Genomic DNA, 22220 nt, shown 5'->3' with positions numbered 1-22220 from the left:
GAGTTTGTATTCTATTTGAGAACTCTTCATTGGATCTGTAAAGCTAGCACGATATTCTATCGATATCAAAAAAAATTAACAGTTTCAATAGCACTTTTCACATAGTTCTACAGTTTCTTATAAAAATAAATAGTTCCGCATTTGTAATATTAAACAATTAAAAATGAACATATGTCGTACTAACTTCGATAACTAGCACGACACTTTCTTCTCTAAAATACTAAAAAACGACAAATATTATCAATTTTGGCAACAGTTCCAATTAGTACTACTCGAGTTTTACTAAAGTATACAATATGAAAACAAAATTCTAACAATTACTGATAATTATAACATTTAAATATAAGTACAACACGACACTTGGAGAAAGTGTTGTGCTGGTTGTTTATACCAGTTTTAACGCCAGTTAGTACTAGAGTTCTATGCTCTGCAATCATTTTTAAGCAGAGTTCCGGCCGCAACATATGGTATTTTTAATTAATTTTTTAATCTCCGTGTCCAGCACTCTTTCTCCAAGTGTCGTGTTATACTTATATTTAAATTTTATAATTGTTAGTAATTGTTGGAATTTTGTTTTCATATTATATATTTTAGTAGAACTCGAGTAGTAATAATTAGAACTGTTGCCAAAATTGATAATATTTGTCGTTTTTTGCTAGTTTAGTAAAGAAAGTGTCGTGTTAGATTCTCGAAATTAGCACGACATAATTTCATTTTTAATTTTTTAGTATTACAAATGCGGAACTATTGTTTATTTTTATAAGGAACTGTAGAACTATGAAAAGTGCTACTGGAACTGTTGTAATTTTTTTGATATCGACAAAATGTCGTGCTAGCTTCACAGATGAAAGTTCATCTTGTCTTTAAAATTATGGCAAGTATGGTATTTAATTCTATATAAGAGAGAGAGAGAGAGAGAGAGAGAGAGAGAGAGAGAGAGAGAGAGAGATTATAATCATTATAATATTATTTCTAAATATTAAATTTCCCCCTTTTTATTTGTCTATTATCTAAGACTCATTTTTAAATCAATTCTTTTTTTTTTTTTATTTAAGTTACAGGAGATTGAAAATAAAAAGTTTTTCGTAAATTAAATTTAGTGACAAATAAATGAAAAAGTTACTAAGTTCTTGCGATTAAAACGTATCATGCATTAAAACATTTGTGTTAATATGAACAATATGTATTTGATTCAGTTAACAAAAAATTTTAATATTTAATAAAAATATATTGATATAAAAAGAAGAATTAATATTTGTTTATGAGAAATATTATTTATATACGTAATTTTTATTTTAAATGCTGCATATATCTACAATAACTATTTTAAAATATTACGATATAAGTAATTATTGTTTTTATTAATTAATTAGCTTTTTGAATGATTAATTCAGAAAAATAAGTTTTTATTACTGTTGATTATCTTTTATCCTTACATGTTTAGCATCTCATTTTAATGTTAAAGCAATTTATGTCACACTCGCACAGAATACTCGATTACCTTTGACTTCAGCAATTCTTTTATCAATCTTGAATTTTACTATATTCATTATAGTAGCCAGCGCAGCTTTTGTTATTGATATAAATATATTCTCAAAAAATGTATCAGAAGAAAACAAATAACATTGTTGTATATTCGATTTCTGGATACTGAGATCTTTTTTCTTACATTGAAAATAATTGTATCAACATTATTTTAGTTGAAAATAATTTTATCAGTTTAATAACACCATATTAAAACAAATAAGTCATGCTCTTATTTTAATAAAATTTTATTTGTTTCACACATGAATACCACTTTTTTTAATCAATAAAATTATTTTTAATTAAAATAATGCTATCAAAACAATATCATTTTTCAGTGTGGAAATTCCAATCATCGATATAAGAGTTACAAACTCATTCCATAATTTTATTCCAATAGTTAACAATTCTGATTGAATTGTGATGCAGACGCAGAGAATATTATTAGTTTTTCAATAGCTGCGTTCAGCAGAAAAAGCAGCTTTGCAACTATTGTATGACTCTTTAATATGATTGGTTTTTACTCTTAGTCCTTCATCTACATGTATAAAACAGTCATAAAGAATCATTAAAGAATTTTATAACAGTTGCAAAGCAGCTTTTTCTGTTAAACGCAACCAGTAATTCATTCCTCGATTTTCATAATTATTCAAGTGAAACCGTAAAAAGACAAATCACCATCGAAGCGATCTTTTCACCATAGACGTCAATTCGTGCGGCGGGAAATTCGCGTCGCGATCTTGCCATTGATTTCTTCGTCTTGTCGATTAACGATACTAAACGAAGTTTCAAGAGACGGGCGCGGCGAATTTGACTTTCACTCCGGGTTTCTGCAGTATTCTGCATTGCTTTCACCTACCTAAAGCCTACGCTTTAATCGGAAACATTTCGGAAAAGAATTCAGTCTGCGACATTCCCCACATTAATCATTTTTCTCGTTGTCGTTGTTGCGTGATAAACTAATCGCTGGGGATAGAAACGTAACAAGAGCGAAAGTTCCAATCCAAGAAATACATAAAGATCAAAATGACTTTATTTTCACGTTGAGAATCAAAATAGGGTAATTTTTGACTTTCTCTTGACTTGTTGTATTCCTTGGAAAGCAGAACAAAAAATTATGTTACTAAAATGACGTCAAAATGGCACCAACATGATAATTTTAAGTTTTTTTTTGTTTAATTACGATTTATTTTAAAGATGTTTAGTTAGTTATTTCCAAAATATTATTAAGGAAAAAAAATTTTACAGATTGTTTCATTATTACGTCCGATTGTCTATGTAAAATTTTGAGCAAAATTCTTTTATTGATGTAAAAGTTATATTTAATTTTTTACTTGTCTTGATTCTTATATAAAATCGCGTTTTATAACGCTTATTTAATGAGAAAGTAATACTAAAGTTACATCAAATTTTATACATATGCTAATGAAACAGTAATAAATATTCGTGCAAAAATGTATTTGTACTACTTGTTTAAAAATTATTGATCTAAAAACTGCATAAAAATATGGTCTTTTATTGCTTTCTTTTTAAAACCATTATAAGCCAAACTATTTGCTGCTTTGTTCTCTGCAGTTGGTTTCAAGACGCAGCTTGTTCACAGACTATCATCAAAATTTTTTTATCCATTGATATTAACTATTTTTGGCTGATTGTTTAATTCAATATTTTTAGCTGACATTGTATAGACATCCTTAACGTCATTTTGACGTTAACGTAACTTGTTGTTCTGTTTGGGTTGGAGCATATGCGAGGCGTTGCTACCACAGCTGTACAGATGTTTGCGGAGGAGACTTTTGTTGTCATATCTGTTTTCTTGATACACACGCTTCTTCCGACACGCTCAAATTTGATCCAATGTGCCCGCGTTTAATCTCTTATCGCCACGTTGAATCAGACTACGTCTCGATAGGCTGATTATGAACCTAGAATCAGAGGACCCGCCAACGACGATAATGCCCTTCAACAGAAGACGTTTCGCCGTACGTATGCACACCTCTCCTTTCCCTTCTTCCTATCTTCCTTTACTCAGCTCGTCTTATCGCCCACAATAATCTATTTCCATATCCAATCCGCAGTACGTAACGGCAACAAGTGCCATAAATCGTGGATGCTACACGTCTCGCGAGTCCAGACTTGCTTTGCTTGCAGTAATAATCGTAATATCTGTAATGCATTTCACGCGTACGCATTTCAAGATTTGCACGACGCGTGCGAATCTAATTGAATTTTCCTTATGAATAATTTACGACCGATTTTTCACTGAGGGGAGTTGACGACCGAAAGTTCCTGTATACGGATTCGATCGGATGTCAGATAATTTCCTTTAACTTCGACTACAGCAAGAAATCATTCGAATTCGAGGGTATGTTAAGTTAGCACTCCAACTATAGTACTCAGGAGTTCTGATTAGAGTTCCCACTTCCTTTTGACGAGACGAAGAGTTCCCTATAGTTAATAACAAGAGTTCCGCTCGATAAACATTTTTTTTACATTTTTTAAAAATGGAGTGCTAACTTTTTATCGAATTTCGAGATGGAATAGTTCTGAGCGGCTTAATAACTTCAATTTGCGATTGCCTAGAGTTCCTGATATGTAAAAAAAATTTTCAAATAATAAAAAAAAAATTAAAAATTTTTGAAAAATTAATTTTTAGATACAATAGTTTTGATGATAATTCCTGCTTCCTTTTGACGATACGAAAAGTTCTCTACGATTTTTAATGACATATGCGCTTAATAATCATTTTTTAATAATTTTTTAAAAATGAGGTGCTAACTTTTTAACGAAATTCAAGGTCGCATAATTCTGATCAGCTTAACAGAACTATTTTGTGAATACCTAGAGTTCTTGATACATAAAAAACATTTTTGAAATATAATAAAGTTTAAAAAAAATAGTGGAAATCATTAAAAATTTTTTTGAGAGTACCGAGTAGTTCTGAGTAGCGTTTCTTATAGTACTCGACGAGTTCTCTATCGAAAACTATAAGGTGAAAAAGCGATTGGACCAACGGTTTGCAAGATACACCGACATTTGTCGGAAGATCAACAATTTTTAGAGTGAGTATATCTCGGAAACCGTTGGTCCAATCGCTTTGAGCCCTGATACTTTTCGACAGAACTCGCCGAGAACTGTCCAGAACTCCGATCAGAACTACTCGGTACTCCCAAAAAATTTTGACTTCAAATTTTTTTCCAAGTCCCACGTCGGAAAATTTTTTGAGAGTACCGAGTAGTTCTGAGTAGCGTTTCTTATAGTTCTCGACGAGTTCTATCGAAAACTGTTAGGTGAAAAAGCGATTGGACCAACGGTTTGTAAGATACAGCGACATTTGTTAAATTTGTAAGATCATACACCTAAGTATATCTCAGAAACCATTGGTCCAATCGCTTTGAGCCCTGATACTTTTTGACAGAACTCGTCGAGAACTGTCCAAAACTCCGAACAGAACTATTCGGTACTCCCAAAAAATTTTTGACCAAAAATTTTTTTCTAAGTCCCACGTCGTAAAATTTTTTGGGAGTACCGAGTAGTTCTGATCGGAGTTCTGGACAGTTCTCGGCGAGTTCTGTCGAAAAGTATGAGGGCTCAAAGCGATTGGACCAACGGTTTCCGAGATATACCTACTCTAAAAATTGTTGATCTTCTGACAAATGTCGCTGTATCTTGCAAACCGTTGGTCCAATCGCTTTTCCACCTTACAGTTTTCGATAGAACTCGTCGAGTACTATAAGAAACGCAATTCAAAACTACTCGGTACTCTCCAAAAAATTTTCAATGATTTCTACTATTTTTTTTAAACTTTATTATTCTTCAAAACTGTTTTTTATGTATCAAGAACTTTAGGTATTCACAAAATACTTCTGTTAAGCTGATCAGAACTATGCGACCTTGAATTTCGTTAAAAAGTTAGCACCCCATTTTTAAAAAATTATTAAAAAATTATTATTAAGCGCATGTGTCATTAAAAATCATAGAGAACTCTTCGTATCGTCAAAAAGAAGCAGAATTTGTCATCAGAACTATTGTATCTAAAAATTAATTTTTTTCAAAAATTTTAAATTTTTTTTTTAATATTCGAAAATTTTTTTACATATCAGGAACTCTAGGCAATCGCAAATTGAAGCTATTAAGCCGCTCAGAACTATTCCACCTCGAAATTCGATAAAAAGTTAGCACCCCATTTTGAAAAAATGTAAAAAAAATGTTTATTGAGCAAAAGTCTTGTTATTAACTATAGGGAACTCTTCGTCTCGTCAAAAGGAAGTGGGAACTCTAATCAGAACTCCTAAGTACTATAGTTGGGGTGCTAACTTAACATACCCTCGAATTCGAAGCGAACATTTTTGGGCGACTGTACAATCTATCTATATGCGAGTACTATATGAGGTTTTAAATTATAGACACAAAAGAAAATCTTTGAACTTTCCTCTACTCAAGGAACATACAAAAGTAAGAAAAAGTAAAAATAACTTTATTTTGATTTTTAATGTCAATAAGCAGTTAGATTTTATAATAAAAAAAATCATAATTTTTATTTTTATAACGTCAAAATAAAGTTACTTCGACGTCAAAATAAACTCTTTCTCTTGCCTTGTGTTCCTTGGGTATTTTAAAATGGAGATTCACTTGCATTCTGTACTTCAAATAGGATGCTTTAGAACTTAGGTGTAGTTTTTATAGCTATAATTGAAGGTTATAGCACGGATCGTTGAGTTATTAGTATAATCCTTGTGATAGTTGTTTTTTAAGACTGAATGACTTTCAGCCGAACGTGAATGGGATTCTGTGTGCAGGAAACGTGTAAGGACGATCGCTCGAATGTCGATCGTGAATCGCAGAACTAGTTAAGGATGTTATCTCGCGAATTGCCCCGATATATTACTTATACTACGGCTGATGAATCTTTCATCATAACCGCTATCCTTCTTGATCGTTAGGAGTTAAATCCAGCCGCTGAAGAGAGCAGCGTCGTCGCGTAATCAGTCATCGACGGTCGATTTGAAATTGAAATTCGTTCGGAGGAAAATATGAGTTTATATCTCTGTGCGGGATTATATCAGTATCGATGATACCTGATCGTGAGATCAATCACGTTGCTATTACGCTGGATCGCACTTTTTCACGCGAGACAGAAATGGCGTATGTGTATGATCTTCGGAATCTTTTTTCTAATTTCACAGGAACAGTTAATCCCGATAGTTATTTGATTGTTGATGAACCCATGAATTGAGCACAACACGCTGCAAATACATTTGTGTATCATACATTCATCATGTACACCGGTCTCAGAAAGAATGTCCGATAATAAGACAAAAAATATTCTTGACGTACTTATCGCAATCTTATTTATTGTAAAAATGAAACGATATTACACTGAGAAAAAATTACCAACTCTAATACGTATTTGTTTGAATAGAACTAACAATAAGTAAAATTTACTTACATATAGTAAATAAATATATTTACTTAATAAGAAATGATAGTTAAATCGAATCAGTGATTTTTGTATTAAATAAATTGTATATGTTTACATTTAGTAAATATTTACTTAGAACTATTTAAATATTTATTAAAATTTAGTGTTATTCAATATAAAAGAGACCAATATAATTCTTATTCTCTTTCTTCGAATTAAATAAGATTGATTTATTGTCTTGAGAAGAAAGCAACATATGTAAATTTACACAGGAAGAAAGATTTTGCTAAAGCATCTATAAAAATTTAACTAGATATATAGAGAGAGAGAGAGAGGAAGAGATTTGGAAATAATTTTGTTAGAACTTCTAAATAATTGTAAGTAATATAGAACGCTCAAACTCACTAGTTACTAGAATGTCGAAGCATTGCTCATCAAGCTTGTAATGTCTATATACATAGAATTACTTGGATAGTCCAACGAGATTATTTTCAGATCTGTATGTAACTAAATTTTTAGATACTTCAATAAAATCGCCTTCCGTTAAGTTATGTATTCTCTTTTATAGTACGTTAAAAATAAATTTTTACCCGATATTGTTATAACGATGTTGGCGTCATGTATTTTGCATGAAACCGATATATATTCAAAATTATTTTATTATAGATTAAAAAATTTTCCATTTAAGTCTAATTAAATAAATGAAATCCTATATTTGGTCAAAATGAATCTTATGATCTTGTTAGTGCTTAAATATACATATATATATGTATATATGTGATCTTGCAAGTCGTCGAAGTCGCCCGCATGGAATACTTGAGATCTGGGTTTGAATCCCGGTCGAGACAATATTTTTTGCAATAAATATTTGCAGACTTAAGATTGTTATTAAAACATCAAATTATTAATATTTTTATAAAGATTATTACCATAAAAAATTAATAAATTGCTTGTTAATTTAATATAAGCGATATTATCTACTACTCTCATTCTGCCTCGGATTCTGCTCATAATTGTTTCGAGATCGAAAAAGATTTTGATATACGTATATAAATTCACGTAGAAATATTTAAATCGCTAAGATATCCGCTTTGGTCGAATATTGGATTTCTCTTATTTAATTAAATACATATATTCTCATCAATCCAAATTCGCGTATCATAATTGTTTTCTATTTAAAAGTAAAATATTCCTTTGTGTGTTAGTAATAAATATGATTGTCACTACATCGATCGTTTTAAATGTACATATATGATAGCTCAAAGAGTAACAGTATTGTATTCGGAAATCTTGTTTTTAGATGCATAATCTCATTATAAATAATACGAACGTTTGGAAAAAGTTGTAGCAAGATACAATTTAGTTTAAGAACAGTAAGGAATAATGAGAGTAAGAAATATAAGAACAAAAGAACAATAAGGATCAGAATAATAAAAAAATACTAAGAGCAAAACTTATTTCCGAGCGAGATAACAAAAACTTGTTTTTTTTCTTATATTCTTTAATTTAAAAACTCCTTTTTCCTATATGCGTAATTTAAAATTGATGCTTTAAAATAGGAACAATCTGCTTATTTAAAATAAAGACAGTTCTTATCGTGATCGAAATCCCGGCAATTTACGCTCTCAATCGCACGGCTGAAGGCAGTGACACACTAAGCCATGTGTGTGTGAGGGAAAGTCGTGCGAAAATTCTGTAGAAGAAAATAAGCGGGAGCACGTTACAGTTAGTTTTAAAACTGACATTAATCAAAATTGCTTTTTGCAAGCATTACTGCAAAGCATTATTTTGCATACTTATACCTATGCGAATTTGAAAACGTGTTGCATTAATGTTTAGATTATGTATTATTGTGACTCCCGTAATTCTAGATCTTATGTCAAGATACGAATTCGAAAACATCTGCTGCAAAAATCTATTATATAATCACGCGAAAATTATTCACAACGTACTTATAGTACGGGAGGCCAACCGGGGATTTTGGGATTTACTCGAGCGCGTCAGAATAACATAAAGGGGGAAAGCTTGCACCCTAATAAGTACCCCCACCAAATATTAAACCTTTATATAGAGCCGGGGGTCCAGGGGATTAGTAAATAAAAAAAATGGATCGTTCGAAAACTCGAGCGCGTCAGATTAAGGTATGGTGTGTTAATTACATGTAGAAAAGCGTACATTTCAAAAATCTGACGCGCTCGAGATGCGCTCTGGAAATTTTTTTTTTTCCCCCCTTTTTTGACCCCTTCCTACAGCTAACCCCACCACGTAAACCGTCAGATTAATATTTATCCGTTATCAGAAACACATGGGTCGCTTACACTATTAATATCTGACACGCTTCGAGTATTGCATTGTCACTATTTTGTTTGAAAGCCTGTACACGCTCCCCCACCACTGAAACGGCATACATCATATAACCTGTTTTTCTTTTTAGCATCTAATCTTCACAATCCAATAGGTCCCCACGACGCTCGAGTAAATCCACATTTAGCCTCTCGGCCTCCCGTACTATTATGAATGCAAATTAATGATTAACAATTAATTTATGATGTGTGTTAGTGTAGTCTCCGATTTGTTTGTCTCATGATTGTTGATGATAAATTTAATGAGTTATTGCATTATTTATCGCCAAGTTCAAGAACTTGATCCTTATCATTCGATAGAAATAATCTCTTGATTTAAGTTCTAATTATAGCGACGATAATATAAGTATATACGAATGAATCCATTCGCTCATGCTGCTACATAATTCATTTTCAGACCCAGATTTCAGGCACTATTCTTACACTCAATTTCGATTTTAAATAAGCCGCTGGCTGTTTATATACAAATGTGATATCAAAAATGCAGTGAGAAAAATATCTGGTTGAAAATAGACGAATCTGTAGAAGATTCTGATTATACCAATCAGAATCCGGTTATATCAATTAGAATTCTAGTAGATTTAATTAGAAAAAATTCTAATTTTTTTCAACTAGAATACCATTTAATCCAGTTAGACATTTTTGTTAATATGATAGCCTCTTCAGTTTTAAATACACTGAAAAAAAATGTTTCAACAGCATTTTGATTGAAAATAATCTTGTTGATGTAACAACAATAATGAAACAAATAAAATTTTAGTAAACAAAAACATAAATATTTGTTTCATTAGTGGTGTTATTGAATTAACGAAATTATTTTCAGTTAAAATAATGCTGTTGATATATCATTTTTTTCGGTATATGAATTTAACAATGTTTATTGTGCTAAATTGTTATTTGTTATTATATAGGCTTGTTTGTGTTGTTTGTACGTTTTGCACTCAACATTTTTACTTTTTCTTTTCTCAGCATTCGAATATATATTTATTTCTTTTTAAGTGTCAAAATTTTTAATGACTTCAAGCATTGCGAACAGATTTAATAATATAACGAACATAAAATACAATATATATATTTAGAAATTTAGATAATTAAACTCTGAACATATTATTAATAATACTATTTTCAAGATTACTTTGATTTTTTTTAACTGAATCCAAATTATTAACTTATTTGCGAATGTATGAGAACGTGATCACAATTTGAATAAATGTAACAGTGGCCCTGTTGGGCGGGATTGTTTCTCGGATTTTGTTAGAGACTATCGTAAAAAAAAGCTATTATATCTGTCCCGATTTTTCAGCTGCATGTGAAATATTTACCAACGTACAGCTTGATACACAGCTCGACCGCGATTTACGTCAAACACAAACAAATCGAGCTTATCTAAATCACTGTGCTAAACATATTTGACATTGAGCGAGACATCGCTACATCCGGATATCCTAATTGCTCAAGCACGTTTTCTTGCGTTGCGTAACTATAATACTTTGTGAAAAAGAGGAAAAATACGATTTAGACATATGAAGAAAAAGGAATTAAGTAAAAAGATAGATGAGAAGAAGGAGAAAGAAGCGATAACCCAATAATATTAATAATAATCTTGAAATTGAAGTTTTGAATAAGTCTTCTAAGAATAAATAATAATATAATATTATAGTTATAGCTTACTGCAGTTATAGATTAAAAATGCAAACAATTGTGCAGAGAGAGAGATTGAGTATTATAATTAACTATACTCTGAACAAAATTTATTAAATCTTAATACATATTTCTTTGAATAATACTAAATGAACACAGAGTAAATAAATATTTATTCAATAAAAATATATAGTTAAATCAAATTAATTATTTATGTTCCAAATAAATTATATTTAGTAAATATCAACATAATATTTAGAACTATTTTACTATTCAAACAAATATTTATTAAAATGTATTATTTTATAAGCGTCGTACTAAATACAATTACAGATTAGATATTAATTTTATTTTTTGCGTACAAAAATGTTTATAGGTATCTATATATAAAACTTACAAACAAAAGAGATAATTCTTAAGAAGAAAAGTGTTTATTGTTATTATCTAAACTGTCGTCTGTATGAATCACTGATTATCTCGTAAAAGTGCAAAATACGTTGTAGTTAAATATTTTCTGGTTTTTTTTTTGCGTAACATTGCGGAACATCGAGGTGATAATCGATCGAGATAAATGTCCGGCTTGAGTTGTATTTTTTAATTTAGTTACCTTTTCAAGCCAGGTTGAAAATAGATTCACTGCGCAAGATTAGATTATTACGACAAAGTAACAATAATATCGCGTTGGTTATTTTTTCGTTTATAACATAGAAGCGCGAATTACGTTAACTATTATTGGTTTACGTTTTTTAAACTACCGTTCACAGAAAGGACTATTGTTGCACCAAGTTATGTGGATCACGTTGTAATAAAAAAAAATGTATCTAGGTCCGTAACATTCGACATATGCAATCAGTTTATGTATTCATATACGCAATACGATGTAATCATTGACACAGTAAAGCATAGTCGTGAATGTAAACGGATAATTGCATAAAAAAACGGTCATTACTTTATTATGTGCAAGATGGAAAAGACATATTTAAACAATTGAACGAATGTTGGAATAATCTTTTTATATAATAACAATAGGATAATTGATGATTCAAAGATGTAAAAAAATGGATTGCATGCAGCAAATTTGAATATCTCCATCCAGATATTTAATGTCATCTACTAGAAAAGTGAGAAAATTAATACAATTGTTAGAAGCTTTCAAAATAATTATGAATATATTTATTTTGTCTTATGCAGATATATAGCTTATTGAAATAAATATGTATGAATAATTAATATCATTACAACACTTAAACTTATTTTTTTCTTCATACTTACGTCTTTATATTTACGTCGTATTTTTTATAAATTGATTTGCAATCATCATGTTCATTTTACAAAAAAACATTAAAACTTTTTTATTTAATTATTAAAATATTTTATATGTATACACGCGATTTTATTTCAAAATAAAAGCAAGGATATTCTCCGGCGATTCCTGTTACTTTCGAAATATCTGCTGGCATCATAAACTACGAAAGATCTCGTTCTGACATCCATGCGACCTCTTCAATTTGTTTAATCGTCAACTAGGGTCAACTCGATTAAAAAAGGTTACTTGTCCGACCGCGAATAATCTCTATTATGACGTTGCCTTTCTTCATTATGTTCCGTACGTGCAACATTCGTGACTCTTTTTTACTCTAAATTTACAATTAAATTTTCTGCATGATTATTAATAATTATGTTATTTTTTTCAACCTCAAATATTTGGCAAAAAAACACAAAAATATCGGAAATATTTTACCGTGACAGTGTTATTAGCTTTAAATAAACTCTTGCTTTATATGCGATGTCGACAACAACTGAACACAATCGAAGTTATGTAAAAGATATTTCGCTAATTCCAATGCTTGAAATGACGTACGACTGGCTGTTTATATTCTGCAAAGAAGTGATCTATACACACATACGCTTTGCAAAAATCGTTTGAAGATGCAACGTTCACATCGCATGTGAGAATACTAGCGATTGTTCTATGTTTGCGCAATGATAAGAATCAGATATCCAGCACTAATTGTATACGAATCTAGTAGCATTTTAATGCATTCCTAGCACTACCGGAAGCAATTGTAACAAGCATCATTTACAGAGGAAAATTCTTGCTTTTATATTTAAAATTACATTAACTGCATTAAAATCATAAATTGGATAAAAAGCAATTATACAAAGATTTTGTTTAAAAAATACATTTATTCATTATACATTTCAGAGAGTAGATAATTTTTCATTATTTCTGTAACAAAAATGTAAAAATATCTATAATATATTTGCACTAAATTTACGATGTAAAGTACTGAAATAACAAATTCAATCTTATTTGATAATCTTTTACGTGATATTTAGCAATCATATTACTGAATATCTCTTTTCAATATATTTATAACGATATACTTTTCATATCTGTAATCATATCTTACCTCATTATACAATCATGGATTAACTTTGCGATAAAAAAAGAGTTTTCGACTTTTTTAAAAATATTTATTTTCCATTGTCCATCTAGGCGCATGTGTCGAGTTAAAGTATAGCCAATGGCTTTCTCTTGTGAAAAACGATTTTGTAAACGGAGGGAAACTCGCCGTTTCTAACTTAACATTCAGTCTGTTATCCTTCCTGTATATCCTCGCGTGATATTCCGCACGCGGATCGACGTATTTCGCGATACTATGATTTTGCAACACAACACCTGCATTGACGCACACACTTGCGAACGCATCCTGCATGCTTACGAAGCATTAACATCGATCGCTATTTAGTTATCACGTAAAAGAAATGGCCCCGCTCTCTTACAATACTTTGATATTATCAAATAAGTAGATCTGCGATAGAGAGTAAGATAATATTTAAAAGAGGTATTGTATTCATCGAAATGTAAGGAAATAAGGAATTTGTAATAATTAGAAACAAATAATTACAGAATATCAAGATAAAATAACATATAATACCTCTTTTCTACCTGTAATTATTTCATTAAAATAGCGATCGAAGATACGAAATTAGGTATATAGGTTATCCTATGCTCGTCGTATACCTATGACACATACATTCAATTATTCTGAAATTAAGAGATTAATTAGAGACGAAAATGGAAATGTCGAAGAATACTTTGAGAGTCATAAGCAATCACCATTTGGTCGATCTTGCATAGACTTTATGTATTTAGATTTTAGATCATGCAATTGATTTATAATTTGTTATTTATTTTGTAACAGTGAGAGATCGATTTTTACTTGTTCAGTCTTGAGTGATTATTTTATATCTTATTGGTGCAAATATATTATCTTTATGTGCAAATATATTATTACATATAATTGTAATAGTCAATTGAATGCTGATAGCAACTTTAATTGTTATATATGCAAATGAATTATTATATTCTTTTTTTATGTAAAAATTAAAATAATTAGAGAGAGAGAGAGAGAGAGAGAGAGAGAGAGAGAGAGAGAGAGATTTATAATTTCACTTCCTAGATTTATCAAAACTGCACTTAAAGTTTTAATTTTCTCGGATAAAAATTTAACGAAGAGCCTTAATAATTAATTAGATTTAACGTACAGTAATACATAGTCCGTCATTTAAATTAATTTAAAATACTAGGAGCAAAATATATTCCCTATTTTTATTCCCTATTTGCTTCAAAATATGTACGTTAAATATTTCATATAAGGTAACAACGGTCGGCGCTTGTTTGTTTTCCTTTGTGGCAACGTAGCCGCGTACTTGCGTAGGCAAGGTCGCATAATCATTCGCATGGTGCCGCTCGAACAAGCAAGTATTAATGGTGCGGGCCGCGTGTTCTCGCATTACGTATACGAAATGCAACCGGCGACGGGCAAACGAAAGACGCGTGAGTTCCCACGGGTAATTAGCGATCGAGGTATTTCTACGACCTACGATTCGAAGGTGTACCTCAACATCCTATTCATCTCGTCGAGATGGTACTTATACATTACTTATAAATTTTTCGTCGATCTAGATGGAACTCGTCTTTTATTGTGCTTTTTTGGATTAGTAGCTTGAAGTAACACGAATCGAATTACTCGAGTAAAAAAAGCCGCGATGCACTGTATAATAATTTACTCTAAATTAAACAGAATAAGTTTGTATTCGGCGTAAATTTGAGTACTTTCGAGCAAAAGACACAGATAACGCAATGTAACACAGTGAATTATTGCATCTTTATTGTTTGTCAAAATTGAAGATGAAATTATCATTGTATAAAGCCGTGATCAGATTTGAAATTGAGATTTGATTGGAATTCAATCAATCGAAGCAAAATTTACTAGACTTGGCATTGGTTTTCTTTTTTCTGATTAATTAAATTTTAATCCCATCTCAATCTCTAGGCTAATATAGGCTGATCGTGGCTTCACATTTTGTCTCTTCTTGAAAAGTAAGCACTCAAAACGTTGGAAACAAATTTATTCGTTTAAATTTTAAATAAATTATCTGGTGTATTGCGACATTTTTTTACTCAAATTTGTTTGGCAGTGCATGAATATTTTCTTTTTTTTTTTTTCGCTTATGGTAGACGGGATCTACAATAGAAGTGTAATGGTCTTGAATCGTAGAAAATTGACCAAACGTAGTCGATTATTCTTCTCATATTCGACTGTGATTGGTCAATTTTCTACGACTGAAAACTCTACGACTGCTACAATTTCTATTGTAGACCCTATCTTATAACTTTTTGCATTACTTCGACATTTGTTTACTTGTAGTCGCGTTTTCATTTTACATGATGAAACTCTAGTGAGCTATTGCATGTGTATCTACGCGTTATCTTTCAAAAACGTGATTATTCCATGCGATTAGTTTATTATTAATCCGCGCGTTTAATAAAATTTGATAGCCACGTAAGTACGTCAAAGTGATTTATCAGAACAAATATCTAATACGATTTACATCCATTTCTACCATTGTAGATTAACTTTAATCTCGATTCAACTTACTTTTTTCTCTTTCTAATTATTTTAAAAATTAGAAAAAAGATAAAAAGTAAGTTGATCTGAGATTAAAATTGATCTACACTGGTGGTAACGGGTATTGATCACACACGTTCGAAAAATCCGGGAACAGGTAATGAGAATAATAAATTATTATTTTATTGCGACAATAATGGGCAATCTAGTTGTAATGCAATGCAACAAACGTATCGAATAATCCAAATAATGGCAGACTGTATATGACGTATTGATCGTTCAGTAATAACGATTCGTATATTTCGTAAACATGTCACCGTATAATTAACGTCGGGAGTGTTGTTCAAAGTGTCGTGTGTTCGTAATTAACCGCATTTTCGCGAGTGTGGTGTTGAGTGAGTGCTACGAAGGAAACTGAGAGGAAGAGGAGGCCTCGGAGGCATCAGGCGACGGCGGAGCAACCGCGGAGTAAGTAATTTACTATTCATTATTCCGGAATTTAATTATTTATTTTCATTTACTTGAATGACTAAATAAGAGGCAGAGAAAAAAAGATTTGATTATGAAATTTTTGAAATATGAAAGCTTTCCTTTTTCAATTTAAAACTAGAATTTATAGCATAAAATTTTATATGATAAAAGTAGGTAATACTGTGTTACCCTTATTTTAAATTAATTTAAATAGGTACATTATATATTATAGATAGCACATTAAATTTAATTCATTAATGTTGCAATTATTTTAATAATTGACTGGTTGAGAGACGATTAGAGAATTTGATATGCGCGAATTATCTTTTGTAAGATTGATTATTTTAAACAGTGTTTTAATTTTAATATATTTGAATATTGCAGATCATCGTTGTGACTACAACTCTGCTGCTGCGCATCGTACCGGTGAGTGACAAACTGTATTTTAATTGGAGGTAATGGATTTCTATTAGAGTCTATTGCGCATAGAATTATATCATATACATGTATATGTAGTGTGTGTTAAGTTAATTAAAAGAGAAAATAAAAGAATAATGCAGATAAATGTAATTGATAGATCACAGATAGATCCATTGCCTTAACATGGACAAGCTAGAAGATTAGTCTAATATTTAATCCTGAATAATGTGTACAATTTATTAGGCATATAATGATGTATTATATATTATATATATAGAGACTCGATTGAGAATATCTTGAAGATATATTAATAGCATTAGTTTGTCAATTTCAGTATCATAATTGATTAAATCTGAATTTGCGTTACCTTTAAAATGATAAAAAATGAATAAAGAAATAATAATAGTATAGTAATTAAAATATTTATACATTGTTAAAACATGAAAGCTTAAATTTCTTTATAGTGTTAAAACATGAAGCTTGTATATTTAAGTTTCTTCAAGGTTTTCGAACCTTTCATGTGGACAGTGAGAAATGGACACAATTTACATGTATCGTATTATATATGTGAAATAAAAAAAACTGGTATTTATAAAGCAGTGTGAAAAATTGTTAATATTTAATTATTTTCTATTTTTTCTTTCTTTTCAGGATTAAATATTATACAAATTGACGTATAAGACAATAAAATAGTAAAATTCTTCGAACACTTTTTAATACGTAAATTTTAAATATAAATAAAAAGACAGGAAATATTTCAAGTTACGTAACATGTTTCAATTTATGTATTAAATATAAAATAATACTTATATTGAAATTTTATTTTTATAACTCGTCAATTTTGTTCTAATCTTTTATAGTGTACGTTCCACTTAACGTTCGCAACGCTCGCGAGGATCATTTTGTCCTTCTTGTAATCGAATATTAAATAAGGATGAGATGATACACGCGATCGTTGCGAACGTTAAGTGGAACGCACCCATAGTCTATCCATTTATATTTATTGATTATTTTATTGATTTAAATTTGTGTTAATATTTTTCATTGGCAATTTCAATTTTTTATAATCTATTATTATTTATCTATTATGTGTTTTATTTTTTTATCTATTATTATTTTTTTTATTTTTATTATCTATTATTTTTTAATCTTATTTTTTATTACGATTATGACATTTTTATATCAAGATTTCCAATTTTACTTAATCTTCAGAGTTTGCTATATTAATGCATTATATGATCTTGCAGAATTTATTTTATATAATAATAATAATACACAATTAAAACAATTTATACAAAAATTATATAGCGGAGAATATTACATATAATTAAGACAGGATTCTTTTTCCTGCTTTCGTGAAAAAGACGCGGTTTGATATTCCGAGAATTCTCGCTAACAACAGGACATATTAGTAACATGGATCATTACGGCGAAGTAAACTTAAGCGCGATGCGGGTAATGCACTTTACTTTCACCAATCACGACCGGCGACGAAAGTTATTTGTCGTGCTTTGAATTTAACGTATAAAATTCTATCAAAGTATTACTCATCGGCCACTTTCTTTTGGAGAATTAAGGTTGATTGCTAAATCATTTACTATAGCGTGAAGAGAAATTACACTTCCGTTGGTGGTGCAAGATCAATGGCCTTCACGAAGTCAAATTTTTTTCAAGGATTTTACATAAGCTACATATATATAATATTTATTGTGAATATAGCTAACACATTCTTTGACAAATAAATATTTTTTATTTAATACGATATGAGTTTGATACGTTCTTGAATTAAGAAAATGTGAGAACTCTATAATGAAATATCGTATTTAATATCAATAATCAGCTTGATTTCTTATCGACAAAATTACAAACGGCGTCATCGTTACGTACAGCACAGAATGCATGTTTCATTTTGCTAACTGATGAGCGAACAATAGCTGAGGAAAAACAAGGATATTGTAAGATACAAAGAACATACAAAACATAGCGTAAGGCCGCGCGATTGCATCTCATTCATTCACTTGGAGATGTCACAGGTATACACTTCCGCAGCCGTTTTGTATCGGCGCGTAGGTATACTATCTCCTGCATGCGTGGAAATTGCGTAGGTGTACAGTGCGTTAATGACACCGTTGCAAATAAACTGATGCCGCCCCTTCCGGTACTTTGTAGCGCCGTGCTCATTCCGTTTATTTTTAATTACTCACAGCGGCACATTTTGTTCGTTAAGAACGTATGATATATTAACACATGAATGCATTTACGAGCTGCTTATCACATTTCACATTTTGTATTTCAGTTAATAAAACTATGACAAACCTTAAATATTATAAACATATTGTTACTTACACAACTATTCTGTCTGTTATTATAATATATTAAAAAAAAACATTTTAAAGTTAAATAATTTTAAATCGTATCATTTTTATTGATATATATATATAACTTGTGAGTAAAAAAAAAAACTGAATTTAAAACATTCTAAAAGTATCATGTTATATTGGAAGTTTTTACAATAGATTAGTTAGAGTTCAATAAACATTACTTTACTAAGTGTGTTGTATATACTTTCATCTCAGTAGTAGCACTGGATTAAATGTCTTAAATGGTCTTATCAAAGCTTTTTGAATAGAATTTTACAATTCAAAGTTTAGTCACTATAATATTTACGTATCTCAAGAATGATAAGAAACGATTAAGCTTCATTAAACTTAAATTAAATCCGACAATAATCGAGTTAAACAATTGTTATGCTATTCGTTCATTATTATTTATATATGTAATAACGAATATAATTAATGTATTCTTAATTTTATATTATATATTATTTATTATTATATACATATAATATAAAATTAATAATATATGTTAGTATATAATTCGTCATTATTATCTATTGTTATATCGAGTTTCGTACAAAACGGTCCAGCTAGCCTAATACCATCTTAATCCGAGGTCTGATAATGATTTATTACTATTAGCCCGGCCCTGAATAATTGCATCTACCTTAATTGCGAGTGCATCTGCACAGGTGCACACCATTAACGCGCGCCATTGTATATGCACACGTACATTCATTACATACATATCTACCTGCGTCTACATACCTACCTGCCTACCTACCTGCGAATGCCGAACTGTTGACCAACCGCTCACCGAGCGGGTAGACGCCATCTATAGCTCGACGTCGCGTCGCATCGCGTCGTTTCGCCCGGCGAGCAATCGCAATCGCGTCAGTTGGTGCTCAGCTGCCGTGGTGCGTGGAACATAGATATAGATATCTCTCGAGGGATCGATATCACATACGAAGGAAGGTACTCGCGACGCGTTCTTTTAATATAAAAGAAAAACAACACGCCATTCGCACCAAACCGTCCTGCATTCTCCGATCTGCGTGGACATCGCTAATCCTCGGGCACGCGTATCCTATTCGATTATACTGAGAAACGCATCTTTGACGTACAAATAATAACAGGTAGGCATAAATCAAGACTCGCCCGTCGACGAGAAACAATTCTTTTAGCTGCGCGTTATTGCATCTTCCGTGCATAAATTGTAACGCTTGACGGTGAAATTATTTACTCCGAGTTGAGTGAATTCCTACATCACACATCTGTTTATAATTTTCGTCGCTTCTTTAAAACCGCACACTGTAAAGAATCGGGTAATACTTACCAAATGTTGAGTGAAATAACTTCAATTAAATGTTTGATTAATCTAACAATAGGTAATTCTACTTTTCTAAATATTTAGTAAGTATTACGAAATAATACAACTAAATGTTTGATAATAATAATTAATACACATTTTAAAAAGAGAAATTATTTTTTGTTATATTAACCGAACAGTTGATTGCAATTATTTTCACTCAACATTTGGTAGTTATTATCTTTTTTTTTTACACTGTTTCAGTGTATTAAATATTAATGTTGTAGGGGAAAGTCGATGCTGGTGCGTGTCCTATAATAAACTTCCCTACAACTAAAATTAAATAGCAAATCATCGAACACACTAAAAGTATGAATAAAATACTGAATGAAGGGATTGATTGAATATTGATAAATAAATAATTTTTATATCTTTTTATTATTTCCTAACTGTGGGTAGAGCACTCCTTCGTGCCATGATTTTGTTAAATATCACGTTTCATGCGATTACGGTAACGTTTCGTGGTCAGAATGAACGTTATGTCCGTTTTACATTTTTAGATAAAATCTTGGCATATTGATCTGTGACTCGGCAGGCAAACTTGTGCACGCCGGGATTGCAGCTGCGCTGCACCGACAATTTAAGTTACCTAACTTTGATTAGCTCTATTCCTCACGTCCCTTTCTAGATTGCAGCTCTGCATAGAAGACAAAGAAGATTGAAAATTAAATTAGAGCGTCTTGTATTGAGATACGCGAAATAATATTCAATACTGAAAATATTTACACAGCTGGATGATAGCGATAGTGATAAGTGATTAAATTAAGAGAGTCGGAAACGTTGGATTATAAGATCGCAACAATGATTTACGAGATTAATTTAATGCACACTCGTTACCGTGATGCACGTTAGACAATTAAAATATAATTGCAGCGAATAAGTTAAATTATTATGTAATTAAAATTAGACGGTTTTGATCGCGTGATTTCGCGTTCTCGCAGTAATTTGATCCATCTGCATTTAAGAAGTAAACTTAAAGAAATTAAAATCGTTGTGGCACTCAGTTTGAAAATCGACTCAGCCAAAATTTTGCTTGAAGAATTCACGAATAAAAATTTATCGGTGGAAGTTATGATATTCTATATATATACTTATATATGCACATATATTTATATGTATAAATGTATATATATATATATATACTATGTATAATATTTTAACATTCATTGGCCCTGGCTTATATCTGCTGACACAGAAATACCTTGGTATGTTTTAGAATTTACAATTTCAAACAAATAAATAATTCTTTTCTTTTGTACGAATCGAGCTGTGTTAGAAGTAAAAACTTCTGGATGTTGTCTATTTATTCATGGACATGCAAAACATATCGGGATGAGTCTAAAGAGAGAAGTTTGTTGACCGGAAAATTATTCGTAAAAATGTGCCAGCGGTTTTAATTAGACAGTTTCTGGGTTATGACTTAATGGTATGTGTTTTCCGTAACAAATTTTTCACGCGTTAATTTTGAAATTCAGACATTCTTATGCTAATTAAATTAAAAATTCCGTTATAATACGACTCATTTGAAATAGTAAAGACTTCAAAAAAAAATATATTATTTTTAAATGTTTTTGTTACTATACAGCGCTCACAAGGCGCCTCTCAATTTTGAAACAAATAGCGTTTTTTTAAGCTCTTAGTATTTATCGTGGCGCATGATGACGAGACACCTAGTACAGACTAAAAATAAGGTCGACCCTCTTTCAATTTGCCAAGCAATTGCGCGGTTTGTTCACATATGATATCGGCCCTGAA

General features: G+C 30.7%; 1 protein-coding gene across 2 annotated transcripts in view; it reads left to right on the top strand.

Moving 5' to 3' along the window:
• Positions 1–22220, top strand: part of LOC108783508 (trichohyalin) — a 62136-nt gene that overhangs the window by 758 nt on the left and 39158 nt on the right. Inside the window, exon 1 of one of the 2 annotated variants that reach the window (XM_018552082.1) lies at positions 20088–20232. The exons of the other annotated variant lie outside the window; for it this stretch is intronic. The gene's annotated coding sequence lies outside the window, so the exon portion shown is untranslated. Of the gene's footprint in view, positions 1–20087; positions 20233–22220 lie in introns of those variants that run through there. 2 annotated transcript variants of the gene reach the window in all.

This window comes from Cyphomyrmex costatus, unplaced genomic scaffold (assembly GCF_001594065.2).
Source record: "Cyphomyrmex costatus isolate MS0001 unplaced genomic scaffold, Ccosl1.0 scaffold154, whole genome shotgun sequence".
NCBI lineage: Eukaryota > Metazoa > Arthropoda > Insecta > Hymenoptera > Formicidae > Cyphomyrmex > Cyphomyrmex costatus.
The sequence above is the reverse complement of the archived record's forward strand: the minus strand, read 5'-3'. Positions and strand labels throughout refer to the sequence as shown.